Source organism: Cyrtonyx montezumae, unplaced genomic scaffold, assembly GCF_038088225.1.
Source record: "Cyrtonyx montezumae isolate F1298 unplaced genomic scaffold, pur_monq_1.0 scaffold_13, whole genome shotgun sequence".
NCBI classification, from domain to species: Eukaryota; Metazoa; Chordata; class Aves; order Galliformes; family Odontophoridae; genus Cyrtonyx; species Cyrtonyx montezumae.
Genome location: NW_027071859.1, coordinates 28,557,666 through 28,568,958, shown reverse-complemented (window position 1 = coordinate 28,568,958; position 11,293 = coordinate 28,557,666).

Below are 11,293 nucleotides of genomic sequence, written 5' to 3'. Positions count from 1 at the left end.
CGTCCGCTGCGCGGCGTCGGGGCCGTCCCGGGCGGGGAAGGGAGGGAGAGGCTCAGCCGTGAGTCACGCCGCGACGGCTGCCGCCCGAGAACCCCGTGCCGTGGGGCGTTCCCGAGGCCGGTCCAGGGGAGAGGCGGGGGCAGCGGCGATGGCTCAGAGGCTGCGAGAGCCGCGGCTCCCGAACGTGAAGAGATTGGCAATGCTTCTCCGGGTGCGTTGGCCTCGGTGCCCAGTGTCTGCAAAATAAGGTCACGTCGGCGTGCGCTTGTGAACCCACCCCCGGACGTTTTGGAGTCTTGGCAGCCCGGGTGAGGTTCGGCTCCTGCAGCACGCTGACTGTAGCCGTGTGGGCTGGGAGCAGCTAACGGTGTTTTGATTCACCCGAACCCCTTCATCCCCGCAGTTCCTGAAGCCAGCAGTGCCAAGCTGGCGTGCCCTGCACCGAGTTGTGCAGACACAAGCACGGCTGGAGCCCAGAAGGGAAACCTCCCTCACTGCTCTGTTCTTATGAAAACCAGATACAAACAGCACACATGCACAAACATCATGCACACGTAAACAGGATCCCAGACAGCTTCACACTTCTGGTGATTCTGGGACACGTCTCTGCAGTGGCAGGAGGAGGGAGCTTGGTCTCAGAGCTACTGGTGCCAGGAAGGTCACTCCTGGCAGCTCCTCACTCACAGAGGTACATGCCAAGGCAAAGGCTTGCTGATGCTGCATGCAAGCCCGTCACTTGCTGCTTGTAAAAATCAGGCAGGGAGGATGAGCACTCCCTGACACTCCATTTCTTGGAGATGCTAGGAAGACAGGCTAACAGCTAGTGAGCAGCCCAAGCACCCTGGGCTTGGTGCTCAAGCTCCTGGTAGCTCATGTTTCCACAGAGCACCGGTTAGTGCGCTCAGCCTCCAGAAGGAGAGCAGCCGCCTGCAAGGTATAGTCCTCAGACCACACCGAAAATCTGAAGGAGAGCACTCCCTAGCCAGGGCAAAACCAAGCCAAGGACAGCTCGAGGGCAGAGACAATGAACATCCAGTCCCAAGAACATTTGCTGGCATCGTTTGATTCATTAGTATGGATGTATCCTGAAAGGCTGTTAGTAAAAGTGCTTGAAAATGTCACAGATTCTGCCCAGCTAGCAACAGTGTTGGGGACCTGCATCTTTTTTTCTTCCTTTTTTTTTTTTTTCTTCTCCAGAGAATTGTAGAATAACAGGATGGCTTAAGTTGGAAGGTGCCTTTAAAGACCATCTAGTTCCAGCCCCTCTGCTGTGGCCAGGGCTGCTCCCCACTAGCTCAGGCTGCCCAGGGCCCCATCCAACCTTGCCTTGAGTACCTCATGCTTCCTCAGCACATACACTCTGACTGGCAACTTCAGGAAAAAAAAGAAGGAAAATAAATGTACTTATGGAGAACTGGGCTAAGCCAGTACCCTCCCATTCATGCTCAGGAAGTGTTGTTTGGTTGGTTGGACACGTGTTCAGGTGAGCGCAATTTGTCACACAGCCCTACCAATTACAGGACAAACTGCTCCATCCCCTGCACTCTGTTAATCTGCTCAATACCATTTATGGCTGTGTGCAGTAGGCTCTCGTTATGCAGTTACATGTCACTAATTAGTTTGATCTAGCTCAGACAGCTAACTCAAACGAAAATAAGCAGCACTTCAGCGTGCACTAAATTGGTCAAATTTAAACAGAGGAACGCAGACACTTGAAAAGCTTTTGTGGGCCCACCAGCTTCTGGAGTACAAAATAGCTGGGGAAAAAAAAGTCCACGCAGAACAGGCAGATTAAAGTGATGACCTTAATCTTGTTAAACTGCTAGGATATCTGTCTTCAGCTGAGCAGAATACCTTGGCCCAGACACGCATAATTTTCAGTGCCACAGAAGCATCCATTTGGTGATGTCTCAGGGCTAAGTAGGTTTTAAACGCCTGGTTCTGACAAACACTTGAGAGACCAATTTATGCACAGAACTGGAAGCAGAGGACTGCACAGCAACTTACTGAGATCACCATGTGAGGGAAATTTGTTTTGGACCGCACTTCTGCATGTTAAGAATAATTTTGAAAGCCTAGAATGAAAGGATTTAATAATCTTCAACTGCTCCAAGCCAGTGAAGTGGATACTCTGGAGACACAATTTGGGTGGTGAAACAGGTAGTCATTGTGCTCAGCGTGCCCGCCAGGAAAGCCAGTTGAAAAATCCTCCTCTGTTCATTTTCACCTTCTGGAGTTAAGCAAGCATTACCAGACTCGAGTTTTACATTGATCTCTGATATGTTACCCCAAGGGAAATCTCAATTTTAACACCTTTCTTGTTCACCAGTAATCTGATTTTGCTAATCTTCCACATTCCCTGACCAAGCCTGTAAGGCTGCAAAACTCATCTACTGCTCTGGCTGCATTCTCAGGCAGCAAACAATTATACTGTAGTCTGTTCTTGTGTGTGCTATCTAGTTTAAATCTAACCTGAATATATGTGTCAGTATGAGCTGAAATTACACCTTTGAGTTTCAGCATAGGAATACTCTAAATAAAAACATGTTTAAAAAAAACAGAATGATTCCTGAATGGGACTAGAAAGCAAGTTCTGCCTTAATAAATCGAGAAGGATCTAGCTTCTACCAAATACTACAAACGGTGTGAAGAGAGGCTGGAAATAAACAAGTGCACAGCAAAGTCTGCTCTTTTCTAATATCACAGGAAGAAAACAGTTCATTTTGTAAATGCAAAAACCTAAGCATTACAGTACTTAGAATACTGGCAAAAATCTCTACAAAAGTACATCAGTGAGGACTTGAATGGACAGTGCCCTGTCCTGCTTTTAGCATCAGACAGTGAATTTGGCTGGTCAGAATTTCAGCTGGATTCAGCAGGCACTCAACCAGATTTTGGTGCAAAGCATTTTTCCATGAAATAAAGCAAATTCGAGGAAATGTGAAGAGCTATGCTATGTGGAAATTTGAACTAGAAGATCACCATTGTCCCTTCCAACACAATATTCTATTGTTTCATAAGCTTAGTCAGTTGTCTTATGCATCACTGGTCTCAAGGCCTGCAACAAAGCTCATTTAGTTGATGGAAAAGTCTTTTAATTACTCTCAATGGGCTTTGGATGAGGTCCTAAAATAAACTGTGATTCAGCAACTCCTGGAACTAGGAAGGAAGCAAAAATCTGTTTAATCGCTCACAGCAAGTGAACAGGAAATATAGTGAATATTAAAAAGAAGGAGGTGGAAGATCACTCCACGGTGTCAGGAGGATACAATCCTTGCTTGTGAGCCTGAAGAATTCGAATTCTCTGGAAAGCACTGACAGAAGCGTAGGATATAAAACTCTTGCAGAAGTGCACAGGAATAATGCTTCTGATGCAGAGTCTGATGATGGAATGTGTCAAAATGTTTTACACTTTGCTGAGGCAGGGCGTGCCACACATTGAAACTTGCCCGGAGCTACAGGGTGGAGTGTCACGAAAAACTGGTCTGTGCTGCAATTAAGATACTCTTCCTAGTACCTGAAGACAGCTCTCTTGACAAATGCTGTCATTTGCAAAGTTGCTTCCAATTTGAACTGTTACTCCAGGCACTGTGGTTAGGATTCACATGGTCCAACATGGGCTCTGTTGTCTTCATCTTATTATTTAAATTTGCTGAATAGACAATGGAGAGAAGCAGGCGCTGTTCATACCGAATTTGACACATTACAACACCTACGTTTGAAAGAGAAGACATTTAAAAGTTGCCTTCTAAATGAACCTTTTGAATGGAGTGAGCTGTGCACAGCAACCATAATAGCAAAAAGGAGGTCTTGTCCCATTTTTTTTTCCCACAACAAAAGTTCTTGCTTGGCACCTGGTGGTTCTTACACAACCACAACCAAATGAACCTATCTTCTTGTTGCTGATACGCTGAGGGTCCACAGAACAGATAACTGTAGTATCCGTAACAGGTTTCTGCATGCAGCTGAATTCTCAGGTTTCCTTTGTGGGTCTCCCCAAGGCAGACTCCTGGCCTTACAGAAACAATGGCACTGAAACAGCTGCCTGCCGCAGGGTCACAACTCATCCAGAATTTTATTCTCCACATGACTCAAATCTACAAAATTTTGATGCAAAGAACCAAATTTTCTTGCAATGTTTGCTGCCTTCAGCCCATTGCCTCTGACTGATTTTCTGTATCTTACCTGACATACATAAGAAGAATGGGTTTTAGGAAGCACATTCACACAACACCTTTATATTTAACAGTAGTAGTTACACCTTCATTTTTCTTGTCTGATAAACATTCAGCCAAACAGTAGGGACAAGCTAATACATGTGTAAATATGTTGTTTCAGTGAGAGAAATTACGTTTACAAATGATGCCAAGATGCCCTCAAAAAATCCGCTGTCCAAAGGCAGTATTTCTTCTATAATGGTGTATAATGAAATCACACTCACCAGTCTGTATTAATCATTTTATCTCCTTTATCCTCTTTACTCTTGGAGGGTTTCTGAAAGATCAGTGCCATCCCCACCTCCTTTTTGTAAATACTGCTGAAACAGCCAAGAAAAACTCATTTTTATTAAGCAATTTAGTATACGTTAACACTGATTCAGTTTAAAGAAGGAGAGAGTTCCCTGAGGATTCAATTATCCTAAACTAGATCCTATAATTAAACTGTAAATTTAAACTGCAGGCTTTAAAAAAGTTAGCTCTAAAACTGGTTTCCACGATGTCATCATGGGGCAGTATATCACTGCTTTCTGTAGTACATGCATTTGCACATTATAACTTCACTTTTAATTACGTACATAAAACCTGGTCTTTTTAATGAATGTGCATTTCTGTACTAGCTATTTACTGCAATCATCCACTGAGGGGAAAAAAAAGGATGTCTGTACAGCGGCCTGTTTTACAGACTGCTGTGTATCCTTGTAGGCAGAGGCAGCTTGAGACTGAACTGAAGGCAACTCACACGACAGTGAAGATAAAATTAATTTCCCATGTTTTACATAGAAGTAATTCAAGATATGAAGATGATCCCCTAAACTAACAGACTAAATGGATACATATTTTGACTCAGAGAAGATTGATAGGGGCCACTGTGACACCTTTGTGGGAATGAAAAAAAAATCATATATTAATCTTTCCAAAGTGTAAAAAGAAGGGGAGTTCAGGAGTCAGAGGTGATTAAATATAAGCTGGAAAAGAGGCATGTGCTACCAAGAGAGGCTTCCTGAGCACACCACCAAGGAAAGTGGTGGCTGCTGCTGCTTCTTATGTCTTTCCATCAAACCTGACTCTCTTTGTGAAAGCTTAAAACAATTAATTAGGCTGAATAGAGGTGCAGCTATTTGAAATGCTACATCCCACAGTACACAACTCAGGCTAAGTAATTACCAAGAGATATAACAAAAAATCATGAAGTTGCTCTGTAGCCAAGAGGCCAAAATCATACACAGAAACAAGAATCAATCCCAGAAAGGACAGAGTTGTGAAAGAAATTGAAGAGAATTGATAAGAAGGAAAGACAAGCACCTAACAGTGGTGGAGACTTTATTATTTCAGTTCTGGTTTCCTCTATCTCAGCATTACCAGAAAAGATCAACACCAGAATAAAGAGAATTAGAAGTAGTTGTTAAAATGAAAAGCTTTGTAGGACATGATCTCCTGCACACAGCTTTTTTTTTTTTCCCTAACAATAAAAAAACAAACTTTCTCATTGGAAATTGGCCAGAAGTTAAAACTGAGACTGTGTTTAAGTTCAGTTTGACTTTTTTTTTCTTTTCTTTTTTAATCAAACACCAACCTTTTTTGCAGAGAAAAAATATCTTTCAAACCAACCAGCTATTGTGAAGAAATAGCTGTTGAGCAGAGGTAGCTAGACAATAATTATGCAGGTAAAACCTCTTAGAAGAATAGTCTGTTTTAGGTGGCATCCATATTACAATCACGTAATCTCATGTTACACAAGCTGTCCTTTGCAGAATCAGTTTCTCCAGTGACTAAAACAGCTCCTATGGACAGAAATGATTAAAAAATGATTTTTAGAAAACTACACAAACTATTTATAAAACCTGCATAAAACTTTGTTTAGCTTAGACATGGGTAAATACTGGTTGCTCTCCCTGAAGACTAACTCTCACCACATACTGCCTACAGGAAAGGGGGCAGGGGGGGTGGCTAGGTGTCCAATCAGGGTGATTAAGGACTTCAGTAAAGGTTTCATGTTTCAGGTCACCAAATAAGCCAACATCTAAATAAACTTAGCCCTTCAGAAATGCCACCATAAGAAATTCATTCACACAGTTAAAAAAGAAACTGCTTGTTCAGTTGCCAGCCACCCAAAGCAGCAGTCATGTTTATTTAAATGAAGAGGGTGTGGACCCAAGAGCTGTATCTTTCCAAATCTTAACTGCAGCAACAGAATGTTCAGAAACTCCTGTAATATGCCTGAAATGTATCTTGTAATGGACAACTTCCGAAGGCCTCTTATCCATGCTTTCAGACTAAAGATTCACTCTGTGGTTTTTCCATCCACTAACAGCATCCTGTGGGAGCTTCTTTTCCCCTCATCTACTTCCTTAGAATCACAGAATTGTAGGGGTTGGAAGGGACCTCTAGAGATCACTGAGTCCAGCCCCCTGCCAAAGCAGCTCCCTAGCCCAGGTTGCACAGGTAGGCGTCCAGACAGGTCTTGGAGTCTCCTTCTCTGGAGACATTTGTCACCTCTCTGACAGCCTATTCCAGTGGTCCATCACCCTGGCAGATCCTAGGCCTTAAACATGAGTCCTATTGTGTTTTAGGTAAAGTTTTTATTTATATTTTATGCACATCCCTCAGATGTAAATATTTCCAGGCCAATTCTATTATGAAAATATTAGATGACCTTTAAAGGTCACTTCGAACCCAAATGATTCCGTAATTCTATGGCTCTATGATAATTACTACAAATTAGGTTTCATTTTTGAACAAAGCATGATTAATTGGAGGCTTAATTCTGAACCACGTTATAATAAATTGTTTTAGGAAAAAACTTTTCCTAAAGTTTCCCTAAACTTTTCCATTTGCTCTTTCAAAAGTCAACATTTTTCAAGTCATCATCAAAGGAGAAATGCCTTTTTTGTAGCATTTCTAGGCATACATAAATAACATCCTCAGTAAGCATCTGAGAATCTCCAGGTTTATTTATGTCTTCCTTAGACAGCTGCTGGTAAGAACTAGCAGAGTCATTCTCTAAACCCTCAAAGAGTCTAAGAGATCCTGCACTATTAGACATGACTTCAAGTTTGCTAGATTCACTGTTGTGAAAGAGATTATCAGTAATTAAGCATCTAATTCACAGGTTCTCCCTTACCTGGCAAATTGCATTCCTGCAGCACAGAAAAAGCACATTGCCCTAAGTTCCTTCCAGCTTTCTGAGATCTCTGCAAAAATGATCAGCTCAGTTACTGACAAGAGAAACTTCTTTTCAGGATTTATCACCTGCTAAGTGTAATGCAAGTTTATACAAAACAGCGTTTATAAGATTACATAAAGCTTCTTCTCAACTGAAAATATTTCTAACATTGGCTTTCATTATAAAGTCCACATTAAAAGAAAGAGTTAGACAACACTGTAGTGGCAGCCACTGCACATTCTTGGGCACTTTGAGGATTTAGCAAATCTGGCTTCCAATCAAGTACTCAGCTGACCTGCCCACCAAAAACAGGACAAAACTCTACTAAGATAGTATACGTGAGATACCAGCATCTTTTATCCTCATCGATCATTTTGGGTCAAGATAATTCTGATGAATTCTATTTTGCCATAGAGCTGGATAGCATCCATTTTGCAATATTATAACATTGTGGGGCGGTGACTCTTGAAAAAAATTGTTTTAGCTTGGCATCAAACAGGTACAAAAACACAGCTTCACATGTGTAACACAAGAATGGGATGGAAAGTACCACAATAATAGCAGGGTAACAAAGTCTTTGTGGCCACAGCAAATGAGAACAAGCCCAAACACAGCAGCCACACACACAAAAAAATAAGGAAAGTATCTGCTTACCATTAGAAGACCTCAGGAGGGCAGGGGTCTCCAGCAAGAGGTCTGGGAAGGGGTGGATCTTGGATCCACCCCTCCTGGTCACTCAGGTACACTGCATGCACCTGAGTTCCCCTGGGTTGGCCCTGCCTTCCTACCAGGTGCTCAATCACTGGTTCAGGCTATGACTTGGCATTTTCCTCTGCAACAAGGCAGAGCCACAATGCTCAAACTCCAAGTCCAACATTTACACAAACCACTGGAATTCATAAAGTACTCTCCCAAATCTGCAGACTCCTAATATTTTGGCATTTGACTCTCCCTCTAAGCACAACGTTTCTATGACTAGGCATGTGTAAAAGGAGAGAGAAATCTTCACAAAGGGTTCAGAGAACATACCCCTTTCTGTAGGAGATTGTTCAGCTGTGGAACTCCTTGATGAAGAATTCTACATGGGCTCCAAAATGGGTAGTGTACAATAAGGAAAGACAAATCTATCAAGGACAACTGAGCACAGAGGTATAACTTTCAGCTCAGGAAGTCACCAAACAGTACTTGAACACACAGAGACTATTCATAGGATGGATTACCCTATATTTGCTCTGTACAAGTCCTTCCTCCATTACATCTCAACATAAGAGACAGGATACTGTGGGAAATGCACCACTGGTCTGCCAAACTATAAATATTCCTATGATTTTATAAGCCTGGTGACAAGAGACTTGTTTTTCTTAGTGAACACTCTCACATATAACTGAGTAGTTCATATATCCACAGCCAGGCATTTGAAGTCACTAACCAGCAAACACAGAACTTGTCCTTTGGGGCGAAGCTGACAGAGTACCTCTTTTCCCTAAGGACACTCATGGCTTTTACAGATGAGGAAACGACTACTGTTAAAAAGAAAGATTTCACAAAGCCCCAGTGCATCGTCTATCCTGAGGATCAGCATTTGCTTCAAAAGTAAAACAAAAAAAGTAAAACAAAAGTAAAACAGACAGAGGAGAACTAAGAAACCTTGTTTTCACATACAGATGAGTGCCCTGAACACAGACCAGCTGTTTAATAAGAAATGTCCAGAGTCAATGATTCTTCTATTTCCGTTGGAAAGGATACCTCAAATAAGGAAGACTAGACAATAAGATTGCATGTGCTTCCTTCAGATACTCCAACTAGCTACCATAGCACTACAATTTAAGCTATGCACAGCCTAAGTCTCTTCTCAGTCTAGTTCAGCACTGTCCTATAACCCAGAGGACTTTGTAGAGGATGCAATACATCCTTCCTTTCTTCCAACTGAAAGCAATGCTGCTTGTGGAAAGTCCCAAGCTTTCTGCAGCCACAGCCAGTGCCCAAAATTAAACTGTGCGGACTGCCTCTGCTAGCATACTGTAGGAAGAGTGGCCATGATAAAGGCCTCTCCTTCTGACACAAACCTCCAAGCAAGAATAGCCATGGGACAGGAAGCCCTGAGGCACTTGCAGCAGACAGAATATTTCCAGGCAGATGAAAACACACTGCACTGCCAGAGTCACAAACACTAATTCTGATTTGGTCAGCATCATCTTATGCATGATTTAGTAATGATTTTGTATGCAGCTTTATAGTAGAAGAATTATTTTTCCTTTTTGACTGACTGTAACCTCCTCTTTGGGGGGAAACTCAAGACATTTTTTGATTGGATGCATTTGCATCTCTGATTTTTTTTTTCAGTCTAACTAATTCGAACTTAAATATTCTTTCATTTTATAAATTCTCTGTCTAAAACATAAATAACCTTATTAGGCATTTAAAGTGTAAAAACGCTATACTCTGCACTGAGTATAAGGAGAGTTAAGACAGTTTTAAAGTAAATATTTCAATCTTTAGTCTCCTGGAGTGACTGAACTCTATTTATGTCACTTCCAGTTATTTAAGAGTTGATTGTTGATTGTCAGTTGATTGTTACAGCCAAAGCTGTATTTCTCTGTTCTTCTACTTACCTTTTCAAACCTGGTTTCAAAGCATGGATCTTGCAGTATTAATAGAAAAGACCAATAAAAGATGCAAAGAACTCAGAATCAGACAATTTTTAAAATATATCCTACAGAAGTTCATAACTTGACAGAATGCTCTGTAAGGAAATGCTGCAACTCAGGTTAGCACCATTGATGTGTTGTCCCAGGCCTTTTTCCTATCTTTATCTTCTAAGCAACCTGTGGCAAGTACAGTATTTACTATACACAGCGTTAAACTATTTAAAACAAGCAATAAAAGAAAACAGCTCACTTCCTATGAGAGAGCAACAGAAATATGCCTGCACTGCTGAATGAGCATGAGCGCTAGGAGCCATGGCACTGGAAGGAACGAGGCTGGAGTTTCTTTCCCCAGACAGACTTCAGAGGAAAGGGAGCCATCTGCTGCCCGAAGCAAGACAGGCTGGAGCGTCTTTCTAGTTTCATTGCCTGAAACTTTAGGGTGGGATTCAGCAAACGAAGCTCAAAGCTTTGCTGTTCTCCTTCCTCTTGCTGCAGGGGCCAAGCGGCAAGGGACGCAGGCTGCTGAGCACTGCTGTCCCCCATGTCCCCAGCCTGGCCCAGACAGCTGCAGTACTGCCAACAGCACTGCCAGCAGGCGGTGATTGAATACAAATAGCAGTCTTTTCTAAAAATAAATAAAAACAGAAAATAAAGAAGTCCTTCACACTAGGTGTGCATCACAAGTGTGACACAAGCAACAACCAGCACTGTCTGGGCGCAAGCAAACCACCCATTTATGTACATTTATACATAAAGTCATCCTCTGGTAAATAAGGACTGAAGTACTCATCTGCTGTGACAAAGTGCATCACGCATACCCCTGAATCTGTATTTTTGGATGTCACTTTCTGACTGTGGCTGCAGCTTTCCAATCAAGCTGCTCTCGGATCAGTGCCTCTCAGTGCGGTATCTCAGTGAGATTCGCTCACCAATGAATCAGCAAACCCTGGAAAGGAGCAAGCTACGCAGAGAAAGGCACGTTCGTTGCTACTGACAGGTTTATTGCTATCTCGTAACTGCTTCAAGGTACAACCGGCCTCGGTGAGAAGAAACAAGTAACAGAGAAAAAGAGGAAGCTTAAGAAAAGCCTTGCCCTTACCAAAGATGGCGGCAGAGGGCGGGCCGGGATTAGCGCCAAGATGCGGTTGAGGCCTCTTCCGCCCGTCAGCAGCCGTCACGTGATCACCAGGCTGCGGCGGCCGCTGCCCGGCGCCAGCAGGGCAGAGCGCGGCGCGGCGCGGCGCGGCGGGGCTGCGTCGGTG